The sequence below is a fragment of the Pezoporus occidentalis genome, unplaced genomic scaffold (genome assembly GCF_034315485.1).
Source record: "Pezoporus occidentalis ecotype Australia unplaced genomic scaffold, CSIRO_AGI_Poc_V1 ctg28, whole genome shotgun sequence".
Classification (NCBI taxonomy): Eukaryota; Metazoa; Chordata; class Aves; order Psittaciformes; family Psittacidae; genus Pezoporus; species Pezoporus occidentalis.
Window position 1 is genome coordinate 7,787,944 of NW_026914718.1, and position 18,550 is coordinate 7,806,493.

Below are 18,550 nucleotides of genomic sequence, written 5' to 3' on the forward strand. Positions count from 1 at the left end.
GCAGTAAAACTTCTGTGGAATCAGCTGAGGGAGTGAGAGACTGAAACTGTTTCTACCCAAAATATAGACATATTTTACCACTTAATGTTAACTCTCAGTAAAACATACGTGGACAGAGGAGCCTTCCTGAACATTGTTCACCTCTATGTCCCAGACAGTAAGGGAATGTGACTTCAGCACAGGAAGCTTTACTCTTGTGTTGATGGCACCAGCAGTGGCAATGAGGTGGCACAAGCCAGCAGTCCCAAAGAGCACTGAGAAGCCTTGGCAAGCTTGTGTGTTGTCCTTGGTGCCGCATCTGCACAGACATGCCCATCAGAACTCCTGGTAAGCCTTCCCTCTCATAGAATCCAAACTGGTTTGGGTTGAAGGGACCTTAAAGGTCATCCAGTTCCAACCCCTTTCACTACGTTGCTCCAAGTCCTGTCCAACCTGGCCTCTGTGGAAATATATGAAAGAAACTGAGCCTGCGGAGAATAGCAGGACACAACATTGTGAAAACACAGCCTCAGAGGAAAGCAAAGAGGGAGCTAAGATCAGGCCCAATCCTGAGTGAAAGGCAAATAACCATGTTAGTGAAAAGTCACTTCAAAGGAATAATGTGACTTTCTCATTTTTTCCTTTGTAGTAGAAATACCCTAAGGATGCTAAATTTTGGCTTTCTGCTCAGGCCAAAAAGAAGTAATGCTACTCAGGCAAAACTCCCAAAAGATGTGTCCAATAAAAATGTATTACTTTCTTGGACTGATTTTTACTGACTTAGAGTTTTAGATGACGCAGCATACATGAGCACCATAGGTCCGTTTGCTTCTCTGTAGTGTTCAAAATTATTCTGCTAATAGCTGTCATAAATTACGCGTACCTGTTCTGCACCCAAAAGGCTGTCTAAAAGCAAGAGTCTAGTCAGAGTTATGGTCGCTCCAGTTATTTCTGCTTTTTCCTTACCTCATGACCAGCAGGTTGGACATAAGGAATACGGGAGTCATTATCCATGCCCTTGAACACTTGAGAGCTCCTTTGCAAAGGTGAGCCATCTGTTTATTGCAGAAAATAATTTTTAGTGATTGTTTTTCACCACCAGAATTCCAATGAACAACTTTGAAAAGGTCAGAATGACTGCCTATATTTCACTGCCATGGGAAATCCATCAGGCAATAATTTAACCTGTATGCCCCTTCGTACACACATGCACGTTCCATATTGTATTACAAATCTGTCATCTACTCTGTATTTTCCCAAACAGTCTTTTTGACTCATAAACTGTGTTTTCTTTAAAACTGTGGCTTGCGGAATTCTCTGTGGAGGCAGAGGAAAGGAAAAGGATTGCACTGAATTGTTTCCAGAGTGCTTGTGTATGTAGGGATGCTTAAGAAAGAGTGAGTTTATTTAAGATTGAGAAGTAAAGCACATAAACCAAAATTGGATGGGTGTCTTGTTGAAGGATCTCCTGGAATTAAGATGAGGGCAGAGTGTGCCACCAGGGTGCAAAAAATACTCCTTCATAAGGTGTAGAAAGTGCTAGTGGACTCTTTTGTCTTCAAACCTTTTTGCTTAATTGCTTCAACTTTCCAGAGTGATCCCAGATGCATGTAGCTAATCCTGTCTGTGGATTGCTGCTCCACTTCTGTGGTGGTAACATGAGGTTTATTTGAGGCATATTTGAGAAAATTTCATCATGTGGATAGAATAGGATGACTTTTTTATATTAATGAACAAAAACCCCACTTTCACTCCAAAAGCGAAAGTGGCATGTGAAGACAGTTATGCTACTCCCACAGCCACTGTGTTAAGTAGACCACTCTGTTTAAGACACACGGTACTCTGTAGCACTGTGCAGATTTACTAGCTCAGGCTTCTGCAATCTCAGCATCATTCTCATTGTGCATTGTGAAACTACTGTGAGAAAGTTTGGTCTTTTACTAAATGAAGTGTCATTCATGAGAAGTTATCCTAGGAAGCTTTCCAGGAACCATAAAATATAAAACAGCATTATTTTTTCTTTCAAATACCACTGAATCAAGAGCCAGTGCTGTAAGGAAATGTAACTGCTCTACTGCGAGTGCCCACCTTTGAAGGATGCATTACTGGTTCGTGTTTTTAACTTTTTAGTGTGCTGTCCCATATTTAGTCAGTGAAAAAATAGTGCAAAAAAAATGTGTGATTTTTCTGCTTTATGTTCTGAAGCAGGATTAGGAAGGCTGGAGGGAAAACATAAAAACGTGACATGCCAGGCCAAATATAATAACTGTTCATTGTAATAATTTAGTTTTGATGCAGTTGTTTTTTCATCCATGATAACTTTTTTATTCTAAATTTAGGGTAGCCAAGATCCTATGAAAGCATAAACTCCTTAATAGAGTTTTTTGGGAAATAGGCAAATTGGAATATAGGAAAACTGTAAATAAACAATAGATATATTAAAAAACTGTATATTTGGGGGGTTCCCCTTCCTCCCCCCCCCCCCCCCCCCCCTATATCGTACTTACTTTGCTGGTTTTTAAACAAGAGCCCTAAAATGTTATCATAAAGTTCATATTCAAGTCTACTTATCAAACTCTGGGGTTTAGCTGAAAATTTGGTTTGGATAATCCAGAGAAAATGTGGCATGAGCCTGCCAGGTAGATTGCTGTAAAAGAGAGGGCTATATTGGTTCAGATTTTCAGCTTACTCTGTCTTTGTGCATGTAATGAAAAGCATGTAGCAGACTACAGAACTATGTAATTTTGCAGTGCTCAGACAGCATGATCTTATCTGAGTGTGATTATCCATACTGTCAAGACTGTAGATACCAACAGTAGCTGTATTTTCCTGTGGAAGACTGGAAGGGGGGCACTGTATTCACAAAAGCATCTTTGGTATTTTCAAGATGGCTGGAGTTAATTTCAAATAAATTATTTAAGTTCACATTCTGTTTAATAATGTTGATGATTTCTGTTGTTGACATTCTTGGACAATACTAATTTTTAAGATCGATTACACATCCTTTATAGGCATCAGCAAAAGATGTTTCTGGTGTATTCACCAAAGATTGGATAAAGGTGGGTGCATTTAGTCACTTTCAGTTTTCCTCCCCCTAGTTTTAAAGTGAGGAGATATTGTCAACTCTTTAGGATACATAATTTGCTAATTCTTGAAGAACTTGTAGTCATTTTAAGGTTTAATTGAACAATCTGAATCTGCAGAATTTTTTCCTGTTATGTTCATGTAGTTGTTATTAAAGATGAATCTGTTTGAAAATAATCCTTTCCTACTTTTGCAGCAGCTTTTGCTAACCAAGGGGAAACTTCAGTACCCTTCTCCTTAAGCCACAATAGCTCAAGTTATTAGTATTCAGTACATGCATCATGTTTCCATTGACTATTCCTCCCTTGTCGTTGATGTTTGGTTTTAGTGTCCCTTTCCATTTTCTGTGTATAATGTTCATTCTTGTCTAAGTACAGGAAGAACCAATTATTGTTATAGTATTTCAATTAGGTGATATTGTATATAGAGGTATATTAGGCATTTAGGAAATACTGCAGATAGACGGTTGATGGCTTGCCTGCTCTGGCATTTCATTCTTCCAGGTTAGAGACAGCTTGGCCACCTTTACTTATTCATTTGATCTTGGGGAAGCTTGTATCTTTAGTCCAGATACAGCTAATGATCTTCATAGGTGCTCCAGGTATTTTAATGCAATTTTTTAAGATTTCTATGTCTTGGTGTTCTTGGTGTACAGGAATAAAATGGAATGAAACTCATATAAGGACTTAGCCGCAGAGATGTAAACCTCACACTTTTGATATATTTTTTTTCCCCTTCTTGTCCTTCCTGCTATTACTGTAACTGCTGTGATCTCTTCATTGTGGCTTCCTCTCCCATCATCTGTCCTAGTCAAAAACAATAGAAATATATTTTTCTAAGATAATTTCCCCCCTGTCTCTCTTACAAGCTCTGTTCTTCTGTCTCTCCCATTGCTTTGCTTCCTCCTTTTGGGCTGCTGTCACTTTCTGGTGACAGCAAGAAAGCGTGTGTACAGTGTGTCTTCCAGTGCGTACAGTCTTTCTGAAGTCTTACTTTCTTTCTGTGTGTTTAATGCTCCTGGACTGAAACAACCCTTAAGGAATGACTTTTCTCCAAATTCCTTCCAAAACTTCTCCTCGGAAATAGGAGCACATCTTTTTCATTAACTGCTTCTCTGTGCATTCTCTTAAGTCTTACAGGTGATACACTTTTTGGCAAAGGGATTCCAGTTAACGTGCCTACATTATTGATGACGTTGCTAGTTCTCAGTTGTACGTCTTGTGAAATCCGATGCTTTAGTAAGACTTTCAGCTCTTGAACACAACAGATTTGAAAAGTATGTCAATGTCTATATCGAACCCTTCCCCCATCCTCATCTCCCCACACCCCATGGAAATTCCATTTTTTGTATCTTATCTTTCTCAGGAGTTTTGGCTTTGCTTTTGTAATTCCAAATATTTGCTGAATTGCATCTAGGTATTCTTCCAGTACCTAAAGGGGGCCTACAAGAAATTTGGAAAGGGGCTTTTTACAAGGGCCTGTAGTGACAGGACAAGGAGATTAATGACTTCTAACTGACAGAGAGGAGATTTAGATTAGAAATGAGGCAGAAATTCTTCACTTATGAGGGTGCTGAGGCACTGGCACAGGGTGCCCAGAGAAGCTGTGGCTTCCCCATCCCTGTCAGTGTTCAAGATCATGTTGGATGGGGCTTGGAGCAAGCTGCTGTAGTGGAAGGTGTCCCTGTCCATGACAGGAGGTTGGAACTGGAGGAGCTTTAAGGTCCCTTCCAAACCAAACCACTCTATGATTCTATGATTAGTGTGGGGGCAAAGACAGAGGTGAAGAGGACAAATTTTAGTGTTTCTATTTCTTTTTATATCAGGATCCCAAGTTTTGTCTTTAGGCTTGAACGGGATTGTCTCATTTGTGGTGCAGGGGAGGGATGGATCCTTCATATCCTCATTTATGAAATCAGCAGACACTTTCCAGCCCCATGCTGGCTAAGGATATTCTTGGAGGAGGCCTTGGGTGACATGGTTTAGTGTGAGGTGTCCCTGCCCGTGGCAGGGGAGTTGGAACTTGGTGATCTTAAGGTCCTTTCCAACCCTAACTATTCTATGATCCTTTGAAAAATCTCAGGAGAAAGCGAGCATCCAGTTGTCTGTAATGCTGTATCTGCCAGAGAGCATTGTCTTGCTCAGTGTGTGACCAGTCATATTTAAGCAGTCCACTGGCTCTAGTAAATCAGGCTGTAGTAAATTGACATCTCTGGCTGTTGTAGCAAAAGAGTTCTGAAACTCTTGACATTTTCCTCTTCTTATCAGCAGTTTTCTGTCTTGAAGGATTAGCTGAACTAGTTCTCAGTAATCACATCACCTTTTAACACGAAAAAGCAGCTATCTTCATTGACACATTTAGCACATAAATATTTTTTTCTGTATTAAAAACTTGAGTGAATATTTTGCTCATGATACCAAGGACTGTAATTCACAATCTAATTCTGAGAACAAGAAATTATGCAGCCATAAAGTGTGCTTTATTCGTGAGATGGTTTAAGCTTATTTTATTTTCATGACTATATATTCTCTGAAGTCTATACAGATAAACTTTTTTAACATCTAAATATAGTACAACAGTAACACAGACCATTTCATCCATGGTACAAGTAATCTAGCAACAAAAATGCCTGTGTTACAAGGTTTGAGTTCAAATGTTCAAGGGTAGAATTGGCTGTAATGGTATATCTGTGAAAAAAATAAGCCTGTGGTGAAGCTGGAACCCCAGTGCCAAAGCACAACATATAATTGGGCCTAATTTTTTCCATATGTATCAACAAAAACAGTCTTTGCTTCCATGAGAGATGAAAGCTTCCCTTTCTGTCATATTTTTATTTTGTATATGATTCCTAACTCTTTATAATTTCATAGGCTTTTTAAAAAAACATGCCTAGATTTAGGGAGAGATGAGCTGTCACCCTGGATTTGAGTTTATATTTCTAATAGAAAAGCCTTTTTTGATGAGGAAGGGAAAACACGACTATTTCCCCTCCCCTGCCAAAAGGGCTACTCTGTTCAAATCCTTGTACAGTGCCTGTGAGCTATCCAAGTTGGCGTGGAACAATCCATTTGTGAATTGATTTAAATACCTCATTTAAAATAAATAATCTAGTGGAATTAGTGTCATAAATCTTCATAGAATAAGCTCACTATTTATATAAGATTGAAGAAGTGTTAAATACATTTCTGTTCTGTCGACAATGTATGGTGGTGTTTCTCCCTCTGCTCAGTTTTATGTTAATTCCCAAATAAAAGATGCCTATTTTATTATGCATTTGATCTATTGTTTAATGTGGTATCTTTCCAAATAATATTTCTTCCTCCTGTCTGTAAATTCAGTTAATTTGTATCTGAATCCTGCATACACTGATAGCAAAGGTAAACTTCATGGAAATGCCTCACGGGATGCCAGCGGTAACTTGCTGGTTTACTAGTTCACCTCACTTCAACTCTAGTTACATCTAGAATTTGGTTTGTAATTTATTCTTCCCTTAACTGATTCCACGGAAGTGAAGGGATTGTTTTTTTTCCTGGCCTTACATTCACACAGCATTTAAAACATTCTGTTCTAGACACCTTCTTTGGTAGGAGCAGAATTAAAAGTTGCATTGGCAATGGAAGCAGACATCACTGAAGTGACTTTTGAGTTCTCTGTATTGCTGGCTGTGCAGAACTTACTTGGATGTGGATGTGAGCTAAAGCCATCTTCAAAGTTATTCCTAGTTCCTAGTGGGCTGTTATAAAGATAATGAAGACAGTGTAGCACACCTTTCCCAAATGACTTGTTAATTTTCTGTTTCTTAGGAAGAAGCCCCACGCAGGCATTCAAGAAGGAGGAAGAAGCATTCTTCCACTTCCAATGCAGTTAGGAAATACCTAGGTAAAATCAAGGAAGGCATGTCTTGGTTACAGTAACCTGCTTCTATGGATGCCCACTGATATATTTTGGTAAAAGCAGTCTTACACAGTTTTGCTTCTGGTTTATGAGACTCCGGGAACAGCAGCCAGCTCAGAAGAATGAAGCAAAGAAAACTTTTCTGCCTTGTTCTTATTTCGGGTCAGCCAGAGAAACATTCTCTTGGACACTAGGTGACCACAAATTCCAGGGCCCTCCTGGAGCAGGAGAAATCCTTTTGGATTTCTTCCAGAGGGTTTCTTTGAATCTTAATGCAGGTCAGCCACCTTAGAAACAGGAGCTGCTACTTACAGTATTCATCGCCTCCAGGTACAATCCTTACTTCTTCAGTAGTCTGCTCCTGTCACTTGGTTTTTTTCAAGCCTTGGGCTGGTTCTGCTTACCTTTATTGCGTCCATTCCCCGTATGTCCCATGCATACCTCCCAAATCCCCATGCTACTACCACCAAGTTTTGGGATATCAGAAGTGAGAAGTCTGCCTGTAGGCCCACTTCAGGCTCAGATAAGCATGCTACTGACCTCCTTATAGTACGTCTCCTGAACCTTCCTGCTAGTCCAGAAACCTTCTGATAGCTAATAACCATATTCTTCCCACTCATTTATGTCTAATAAGAGGTACTGCAAAGCAGATACATCTTTGACTTCCTTTATTGGCAGCCACTGGTTTTATTTGCCTCCATTAGCTACCATCTGCTGCCTGAATCATCTGCGTTGGTCCTCTCACTTCATTGCTTTCACACTGACCTTTCAGACTTCCAGCTTTACTTGTGCTTTTCCTGCAGCCCTTTCTTTCTACCTGTCTCTTGCTTGTCTTCCTATTTTGGCAGTGTGTTTTTATTCCAGCCTCTGAGCCTCCTCTTCATGACTCCATCATTTTGGACTCCTTTTACCTTCTCAAACAGGATGTCTTAAGCCAGAATTGTAGGAATGCAGTTATGGCCCTACTCGAGTCAACAGGCAGAAGATTTTGCCATCTCTCTCTTCATGTATTTTTTTCCCATGTATTTGGGCACTATTTGCATGTATAATTGTTACATATGGATCTGTCTTGTGGAAGAAAAATAAGCTGAAATTACTCCAGTCTCTGTATAGTCAGATGATTGATATATGACCAGTATAGACTTAACAAAAAGAACATTCTCCAATGTGCATATTGCTTTGATTACTGAGGTTTTAGAATGTCCAAACGCTGTACAAAATGAGTAACAAACATCAGATGTTTGAAAAGTTAACTCGATAGAAGTCAAGGAAATAATTCTTAGTAGCAACTTGTTACAAAGAGTTCATATTTTTCTATTAATGGAAAATGACACAAAGATACCCTTAGGCCAGCTCAGTATTTGTATTAGTAAGTGACCAAAACTGTGTGTCAAGGCACTTGCACACATACTAATCACTTGCATTTGTAACTGCTTCCTCTGTCTTCCTGGCAAAATATCAGCATTAGGAAATTGTGACTAATGGTAAGAAGAAAGAACATTGAAACACTTATCGTAATAGGCACTATATCAGTACAGTCTTTATAGGAGCCAAAGAAAAACTAAAATACGGTTTGATTAACCTAAATACGATAGTGTGAATGAAACAGGCAGTTCCTTTGAAATGTAAGTGAAAGTGACCAGAAAAACTCCTACAGAAGTTGTTTTATTACTTATTATTTTTTATTGCATTTGTTAGAACCAGGAACAGTGTATGTACTCATTCCTTTAGCACAGAATGAGTTTTGTGCACGTAGAGGCATGAAAGAACGGCAAGTCTACAGCGTTCATCTGTTTTGATTTTTGGATATTTTTACTCCACTTAAAATCTAATATTTCTGGATAAAATTTACATCCTTTGTTCCCTTGTTTAAAAATGGGGAGGGGGTGTTTTTGTTTTGAATAATTAGTTGTGGCGTCTGATTGTATAAGAATTGCTCTATTGTTTGGACAGTATGACAGCCTCTTGTGTTTTAAGAATCTTCTTTTTTTCCAGGCAAATGGCTTTTGAGAATGGCAGCATTTCAAGATTATGAAACTGCTGCTGATGGTAATGGTTCTGTGATAATTAAACTGTCCACAGTCTCCTTTTTTTGTGTGTGTGAATCTGAGACAAGGGTAGTTGTGATTTCATCAAAGGCTTTGTTTGAGCTCTGGCAGCTGGCAAGGCAGAGCCCTCTGCTAACAGGCTAAGTACCATCCTGAAGAGTTTTCACTATACATTTCCTTCATCAGCTGCATATTCATCTCATTTCATCTTTGCCCATCTCGTAAGAAGACTAGTCGACTTCTTGGTGTTCTTCGTTGACAGAGTAGCCAATTTGTCCTCTTAGTAATCATGTATTAAAATTGGCTTTTGGAGACTTCTTAAGTTGAAGGTGGGGAACACATTCTCTTTGGGGTTTCATTGTTTGCATGACCGTTTGTGTAAGAAAGTACAGTAACCTAAACATGCCCTGATGTTAAAAATAAGAACTAAAATTATAAAATACATTGTGACCCTGCAGTAAAAATTAAAAAGGTTTTCTTATTTTAAAGGAATGTACATCTCATTCTCTGAAGAGGCCTGCAATAGCCTATGTGTTTATGCAAATGTATAGTTCTTTAATGCTTTATGACTGGTCAAGAGTTTAAGGTGAAGGACCACCACAGGTTCTCATGACTGGAGCAGTGCTGAGGGATTTTCACAACTGCTTTTGTGTGTGTGATTATGCCATGTAGGCAAGAGATTATCTGCTCTTTTCAGGAAAAACATTGCTGTAAATGGAGTCTCTAGAGATTCACGGGAGCAGAGCTATATAGCCTAACACATAAACTTTGTTTAGATCAGTGGTGACACACTGTTGTAGAGACAGTACAGGTATTTACTGCTCAGTTGGTACCCTCACATTAATAGCATTGGACTTCTGGACACTCAGTACCTCATGGGATCAGGTTGCTCTACTGAGGATATTGCTTAACTCTTGTTCTTTGCCTTTTTATATGTTTTTTCATTCAACATTGTCTATTAACCCAGTCTAATTAGCTTTGAATATTAGGTCTGATGGAAAGCCAATAGACAGAAGGTGAAATCCATTTTAAAACTTCCTTATGGGATGGTGCTCATAACACACTTGGCAATGGCGGTAATTGGTTGACTGAGACACTGAATATATCATTTAGTAGCTGTATGGTCCCTACTGACTTGTATGTGTTGTGCTTGGGATGGGATTCTGTTGCAGTGCATGCTGCATGACCACTGCCCATTCTTGGGTTTGGAAAGAGGTTGGTGGCCCTTCTTTAATGGAGGAGACAAACTGAGTTTGAGGTAGCTCAAGGGGGAGGACTGGCAATTCAGAGACATGTGAAAGAAAGACACAATCATAAGTAGAAAGTAAATTTGGGTAAATGCCACTTCTAGTGTTGTGCTATGAGAAATGTTTGGAAGAATTAGGGGGAAAGGTAAAAATGGTTAAGGAAGATGAAGGGGATTAATGCACAGAGAATAGTGTGATTCAGAGTTTGGGTAACTGGGGAATGTGGGAGTTGGTAAACACTCAGCAGAGCTTATTTGATGAATTGTAAGACATTAAAAAATAAGAGGCTGAGAAAGAAAGTGGGAAGTGAACAAATACTGGCAAACAAAGAGCAAGACAAAATATCTCTAAGGCTATTTGCGATAATGGTCTAAAGTGTTTGCGTGTACAGCACCACAAGGGGTAGTACATCTGCATTAATTCTCACAACTCACTAGCTTGTGGCCCCTTACAGAAATCCTTTAGTGTGGAGTTACATGAAATGACTGACCTGGCCTAGGATCACTTCTTGCTGGAAAGAAGAGATAGTTCTCCTTTCTTCCTCTTGCTGCTGCCCTGTGCTCCAGAGCCCATCCCCTACCTAGACCATGTGCTAGTACTTTGTTCACTGAACCGCCAGGAAAAGAGTGTTTGTATGTTTTTTTGCCAGTTTAGCTTTGCATAGTGTTACGTGGTGGTTCAGCTGTGAAGTCTGATGGGCACCAGCACGAGGAAGGATTGGGAACAAGCAGCTGGAGTAATAGACAGGAGATAAGACTCCCTTTTGTGTTAATGACTGCTTAGAGCAGCTATTTTACCTGTCTCTACACTGTGGCTGCAATTTTACAATTATCTGAATCCTATCTAAGTCCAAGCTCCTGCTGAAAGGAGTGGGGGCTGTGCTGATGGTGACACCATCATGGTGTCATCATGGTCAGTGGAATGGTCAGATGAGCTAAGAGAAAGTAAGCATCCTGACAAAAGAAGTCTGTTTTCAGCAGGATCCATTGCCTGGTTTGGCTGTCCTATTCACAAGGACCCAAGAGGAGGGAGAAGGAGGAAGGGTGGGCCTTCATTCTGGGTTGCAGCCCATACTTAGATGATTCTCAGCCAAGGGTGAACCCATGCCCATAGGCTTTTCTGGTCCCTGCTGCATTAGATTCAGGACACAGATATAGGCTTGCTTACCCAGAGGGAAGAGAGTTGTAACTAAAGATGCATTTCACAGAGATACCATAAAACTTAATGTAAAGTGTTAAGTTCAAGCTTTTGGATGAAAGGCATTGTATAAATACTGTTTGTATTAAACTGAGAAAAAAACCCCACTGTTTAAAATTTCAGGAATAGCTGTGGGAAATAATTTTAGGTCTGTGTAAGGAATGCATATTATTTTAAAAGACAGGAAAGATGACCAGAATAATGCAGTGATACAGGGGTACTAGGTATGCAAAATAAGTAGTTCTGAGTTATTTAGGAAGGGAGGGGATCCTACTGAAGAAAAAGGGATTCCACTTAAAATGTGTGCAATTTTTAAGGGAATTTAAAGAGAAAACCTTTAAAAGGTTTTTGAACTTGAGTCTGGGGCAGAAAACAAGGAGATATGGATAAGACTTGAAGTGCCATGTATGAAAGGAATTGAGGAGGAATTGCTGGTTGACGAAGATTGTTATTGTACAGCTTGCAAAGAGAAGAAAACAGAGAAGCAACTGAAATAATAACAATAATAATAATAATATTAGTATATTAGGCATTTGAAAAATAATAGGTAATGAACATATGCAGACTTAAATGAGGGGAGTGTCCTGCATGGGTTCTTTGGCATCTCTGAATGAGTGGAAATCTCTCTACGGATGGTTGCTTGTCCACAGTGGTAGGCAACACAGGCAGAGAAAATATGTGACGGAATCTGATAAGGCCAGTTCACCAGAGAAGTTGTGGCATGTGGTATTTTAATGTGTAAGCTCTAGTACAGTCACAAGATGTCACTTCTATGGTTGCATTTAAGTAGACACTGTATTTTGATCAGTCTCTAGGCTGGTGGGTGTTTATTCGCTCACCAAATTGTACTTTCACGTTTGGGCAACATTCGATGCTTTTACTGTCTTGCTTTATTTTGATGTTCTTGTCTTCCTTAAAAAAGAACACATATTCTGTGTGTTTTTAGTCAAACCAAGCGTATATTTTTATATGCGGATGGCAATTATAGCAAATATATATAGGGCAGAGACTGGGACTTCCTTCCTTTTGACCACAGCCTTCTCTGTTCCTGTATAGTTACCTCATAACATAAAAGTAGTCATATAAGCAGTCATGCATACTCAAGGTTAAAAATGGTTTCTCACAGTAGTATTATACAACCTGTAACTAGATGCCAAACCCCCAAAGTGCACTGAATCAATAAAAATTCCTCTCAGTCTGCATTGAATAAAGTGATACTGGAGTGCAGCAGCAAGTACTGTTTTACGTACTTGCATCCCTTGGTGCTCCCTTGCAGGTGACAGAGTTGCAGCATTCCTCCCCTCGTTTCTAGACTCCAAAGGAAATAAATGGTGAGGGGTAAATCTCAAAAGAATTGAAAGCTCCATTCCTACAGTTTTTCTGTTTAGGATATTTATTCATATTGCTTTGATTTGGAAACAAAGCCCAGAATTTCATGAGAACAAGCATTTTTATGAGCTTTCTAGGGTGTAATTACCTTCTGTTTGATATAAGTTTTACATGTTGTAACATGATTTTAATAATGCTTTGTGGTTATGCTTTTTAGAAATGCATTTCTTACATAGTCTTCAGCTACGTGGAAGCTGTTTATGTAAAAGGGTGCCCTCTGTTTGCATGGTAACAGAGTACTTTGATTGTAATCTTTTGAACCTTATTTTAAAGAAAAAACGAGTCCCTGAAGTGTCCTAGTTTGGACATACAAAAAACTGTATTGTTCCAAAAGCAGTCATGGAGATTGAGGAGAAAATCCCATCTCTCCAAGCTTATTGTTTTCTTCTCCAAAAGCTATTGTTTCTTCTGTCTATAGAATTGAGATGTCGTACTTTGAGCTTGCATTTTTCATTTCAGCATGTTATTGTTGCTTGATAGAGTTAGAGACAAGGGCTAACTCTCCAGTAACAGTTGATTGCTAATTCTGTAACTGTAGATTCACTGAAGATCCAAGACCTGGTTATTTCTTATCTAATAAAGTTGTCAATGTAATGGATCACAGATAAAAAGGTGGCTTTTTGAGCAGACTGGTTTGAAATAGTAAGAGTGCCTTTAGAAGCAGAGGTGAAGTCAAAGTTGAAAATGAATGAAGTATTAGTATGCTCTGTCCTGTATAGTTATAGAATGCTCATTCCAATGAAGGTGAAGTCAATAATTATAAAGGTCTTCAAAATTAAAATAGAAATAAAAACCAGGTTAACTGAAGCTACAAAAACCTTTTGCTTTGAGGGAAGATTTATGTAGGTTTTTAGTTTATCCAAATTGCTTCACCCATTCTTAGGAACACTAATAGTACTTTGGATTTCTATAGCACCTTTCATCTGGGAACCTCAAAGCACTTTGCAGGCATTAATTTAATTAAATTTCACAGCACTCCTGTGAGCTAAGTAATGTTTAAATAAGGATCACTTCACCCAGCACTGAAATGGAGCCACCCCTGGGGTGGAATGCAGTAAGTAGTTAATCGTACATAGCAACACTACACAACAGTTCAGGACAGAGCATGAAGAAAATACTATATCCCACTGAGACTGCAGGGTGAATCTTGTTAGCCAGCATTTCTGTTTGCTTGTTACTTTCCCTCCTTAGTTGTAGGTTATATTCCACTGCCTTTCTGATGACTACAAGGGGCTAAGAGTGTGCTTCTAGGTCCCACCAAATGGTCTTTGTCTAACCAAGACTTATCTCCCAGGTGTTGTGATGTTCCATTCAGTGAGGTGTCTCCTCTAATACACACAAGTTTCTGTAACATTCATGCCTCAATAGTTTGGTACTGATTTAAAGAATGGAGCATATCATCTGCTCTGTCATCAGTTGTGGATTGGCAGCACCTTTTTCCCCTGGAAGCTTACTGTGCCAGCTACCACACTGGTCCAAGGCAGTTGTGTTTGCAAGATCTAATAGGATCATAGCATAAGGTATGGTTATCCTCTCAAATCAATCCATCTTTTTTTGGCACCGTGGCATGCTGTTTCTGGTAGCTTTACGTTCAAAACCGAGCTAATGCATTGAATCAGCTTTTACCAAAGTCTTAGATCTACAACAAAGCATTTTTCCATTGTTACTTTTTAAATGCTGTAGGATATAAACATACCTGTTTGTTGCTCTTTTGCTTTGAAGAGTAGCGTGTTAGGGATTTTAACTTTCAACATGCCTTGCATGACTTTTACCCAAATCAGAAAACATAACTGGGGTGGAGAAGGAGGGGAAAAGGACTCATGCCAGTGGTGCTTAGTATTTGCTTTGGGAACCTGAGCTGAGATGTTCACTGGTCAGCAGTACACTGGTTATTGAAAGCAGAAGGAATTTCTTTCCTACTGTCTGTAATGATGACATTATCTTGAGATGAAAATTGGTGCCATAACTCTTACATTCTGTTTCTGTTGTTTTTCATCACAGTTTGAATCTTATTTGTATGTGTTTTGTTGTACTAACCCACTAAGGTACTGTGTGTACTAACTGGGAAAAATAGTCTTTCATTTTCAACTTTCTTCATATGCATTTATCCTTTTAAATTGCCTTCCCTTTTTTTTTTTTTTTTTTTTAATGACATTGCAAATCTCCTGTCTCATAAGTAAGTAGTATAGAGGGAATATAATGAGAAATTCTGTTCTGTCATAACCAGGAGGCAGGTGGTTTCCGTTAGAAGCTCAGCTGGAGTTTCCTTCCATGCCAGCAGCTTCCCACAACTAACTACTCCACTCATCTCTGCCCTTTTCGGTGGGGAATGTGGAGAGGAAGTGGAGCACAGCCCTGACAGATAAGGGATTACTCAAATGGCTTCTGTCACAGTCTGGGGATTAGGTTCAGTTATGAATCCATTTATTTTGTGAGTCTGTTAGTGCTTGTGACAGTCATGAATGAGGACATTCTGCTGGCAGATATTTGGCACCAGAGGAGCCGTGGAGTCTGAAAGGGTGTAAGAAAGCACTCTACCCATGTTGGTATCATGTGTCTCTCACTTCCTGGAACAATGGCACCTTTTGCAGATAGAACTGTCCATACCTGTGCTATCTCCTCCCAGGGAAGAGTACATGACTGGAAGTCTTTTTGGAACAGAGTCTGGCTGCGGGAAAAACCTAATTTATCCAGCTGTGATCACTTGACCAAAGAGGGACAAATCCCTACTTGAGGTAGGAGATTGGTGTGCAGAGGTGATAGACTTATCAAGACACTTAGAGTATCTATTATAAAATGACGAGATGCTGGTCATAGTCCATGGGGATAACAAAGACAAAGGGGGAGGAGACACATCCAAAGGGCAAAATTTAAGCTAGAGACCAGGTATTTTGTTGTATTATTTTTCTAGAATAGAAGAGGAGTGAATAAGGCATGAGATAATATTATAGAGACAATGAAAATCTTGGATAGTGTGGAGTCAGGAGGAATTGCTCAGTGGTTCTCAAATACTAAAACTGGGGCCTCTGAGTGAAAAACTAGGCAGCAGGTTGCAAAAATAAAATATAAAGGGGATACCCTCCTACATGGCATCTAAATTGTAGAACACCTTCCCACAGGATGTTGTGGAAACCCAAAGTACAGATTGGTTCAATGATAGGATGAGTTTATGAGAGGAAAGTCAGTTGAAAACTACTAGCTACAAAGGTGTAAAACTGATCCTAGCTCAGGAAACTTTCTAGCTGTGGAGTGTTGAAAGGTGGACGTTGCTTTCTGTTTGCCCTCTGCTTTATGCACACTACCGAAGTATCTGCTTGGGATCACTGTCAAAAGGTGGCTATTTGGCTACATAGGATTATGTATGCCATTCCTGTGCTTTTTTCCAGAATAATTCTTGAACGACTATTTTCTTAAAGGTAAAGAAAGGTTTATTTTAGGCAGAAACACAAGGCATAGAGGGAAATGGGAAGCAGGAGTTACCCAGTTTATTCTGAAAAATTGGATCATGCTTAACTTTAAACTTCTGAGTAGTGTCACAGAAGTAAATGGAAATATGTGTATGCAGGCTTAAGTGTAGGTGTAAGTTCTTCCCTGTGCCATGTTACATGGCAACGTATAAACGTGCAGTTTCAATTCAGCAGAATACTTTTCCCCATCTGCTAGTCAGTGTGCAAACAAGTGTGGTTATTGTCAGAGAGTAGGTTCATCTGTGTAGATTGGCTAGTTGGGAATAGGAATAGGTAGATAGAAAACCAGATGTACAGCTGGTTTGAGGCATAAGAAAATAAGGTGGTGGTGGTCAGCAGAAGTATTTCTTTCTCTTCTCCCTCCACCCTACTGCCAGCGCTGAGCATTAACAGTACAGCTTGCAAGGGGAATGAAATGTGCTTGCTATAAACTTTCTGGAGATAGATGGTAAGTGGCTACTTGATTCTTTTCAGGTTTCCATTTCCATGCTGAAGTAGTGCTAAGGAGCATAATGATAATCAAATTTCAGTGGGATTTGGGTAACCCTGAACTCATTTGAGCATTTAAGTTCTATGCAGAGTTTTGAAATGCTGTTATTCAGTTTTGCTTGATTGACTGGTTGCATTTTTAAGCAAACATGCTGTGTAAGCAAATTCAAGCAGGCATTTGCAATATAGAGTTTACGTAAAGCCTGAAGCTTAATTGTGTGGGAAGAACTAATCCCAAAGTTAATTAAAAGAGGATAAATAAAAGTTATGAGATAGCCATAAAATATTATAATAGATTTATTTACAAAATATTTATGATATTACAATATTATATCCAATCATATGCAATAAAACATACAAAATTATTCACTAGGTCAAAAATCAGAATCCCAGCTCTTTCATTCAGCAGGTACCTGTTAAAGTTGACAGTCAAATAAAAAGTCGGATGTATTCACAGAGAAACATCTCAAAAGTAACCAGTTCTTTAAATTTTCTATTTTAGAGCCATTTTTATTCCTGTGTATGCATTCATAGTGTAGAATTATAGCTTTAAATTTTAAGACTTAATCCCGGGTTAATTTTCTTTATATTCCAGAAATAACTGGCCTCTGGGTCACTGGTCTGGAATGAGTTTCCACTTTATTTACACAGCCGTTCTTACATTTGGTATTCTGTTTCCATAGTGGAGTAAATATTTCTTATTGTTTGAGAGAGTTCAGCAGATGCTTCAAACCAGAAATATTGGCTTAGCTGGCAACCAACTTGACCTGTGGCTTAGGTACCAGCAAATGTCTTGCCTCAGTTCCTAGCCCCTTTGGTCACAAACTGCATACTTTGCAATATTCCTGTTGTTCCATGGGGAAGATTGTTTTTTTTTGGTTTTGCAAATCAAATAAAAAACAAGTGGTGAAAGACTCAATGGCTAAACTGTAGTCAGGAAGTGGTCAGAAACAAGGCAACAGTAGCCTGTTGATTCTCAGGCGGATGACCCAATGAGGGGGGCAGTGTCTACATATGCCTAAATTATGAAGCTGCTGTCTTTAGTAACATCACCTTCCGCAGAGCAGGTGCCAGGAATGGCTTTAGGGCTTGAGGGAAAAGATGACGTATATGTGGATGTAGCTTTGTTCCTGGTATTGTTTTTGGTTTGTTGAGGAACAGAGTAAAGTTATAGTTTTCCTGCAATTTTAGGTTTACACTATGAATTCTGCTACCTCAGCTCAGCCAGTGTTCCACAGGGAACTCTGTTTTGGCTTGCATTACTCTCTTCCTGTGTGCCATTTAATCTTGCAAACCTGGATGAAGATTTTACCACCAGCCGCAGTCTTTGGTCTGTATCATTCATCAGAGATGGTGGAGAACCACCCCTGTTTCAGAAATACCATAAAACTGCATTCTTCCCTTTCCCTCTTAAACCACTGATACAACTTAATGCAACTGTATTCCCGTATGACTTGTTTTCCTACCTCATGCTCATATGTCATGTTAAGGACACTGGACAAGTGTCCAGTTTGTCTTCATCTCTTTACACGCTTCACGATTTCTTCTTTATTAAGTATGAACCTTTCTTAACAAAAAGCTGTTCCACCGTTGTTACTGCGTTACAGCACTAAAGTTGAAGACTTCTAGGGAAATATGTCTGCTAGTGCCTTCTGAAGAAAACATCAGTGTCCTAAACAGTAGGGACCTTTCTGGTATAACATTTCCATGTGCAGAGTGCAAGTTTTTTAGTTTATAAAGCCCAGATTCAGTTTGC

At 39.2% G+C, this 18,550-nt stretch overlaps 2 protein-coding genes across 5 annotated transcripts in view; one reads left to right on the plus strand and one right to left on the minus strand.

Annotated features, from left to right (window-relative positions):
• KBTBD2 (kelch repeat and BTB domain containing 2) overlaps positions 1-11,551 on the minus strand; it is a 330,011-nt gene extending 318,460 nt beyond the window's left edge. Inside the window, exon 1 of the mRNA XM_062625504.1 lies at positions 11,541-11,551. The gene's annotated coding sequence lies outside the window, so the exon portion shown is untranslated. The remainder of the gene's footprint in view (positions 1-11,540) is intronic.
• The window catches only part of BBS9 (Bardet-Biedl syndrome 9), a 259,751-nt gene that overhangs the window by 219,688 nt on the left and 21,513 nt on the right, over positions 1-18,550 (plus strand). The window lies entirely within an intron of this gene.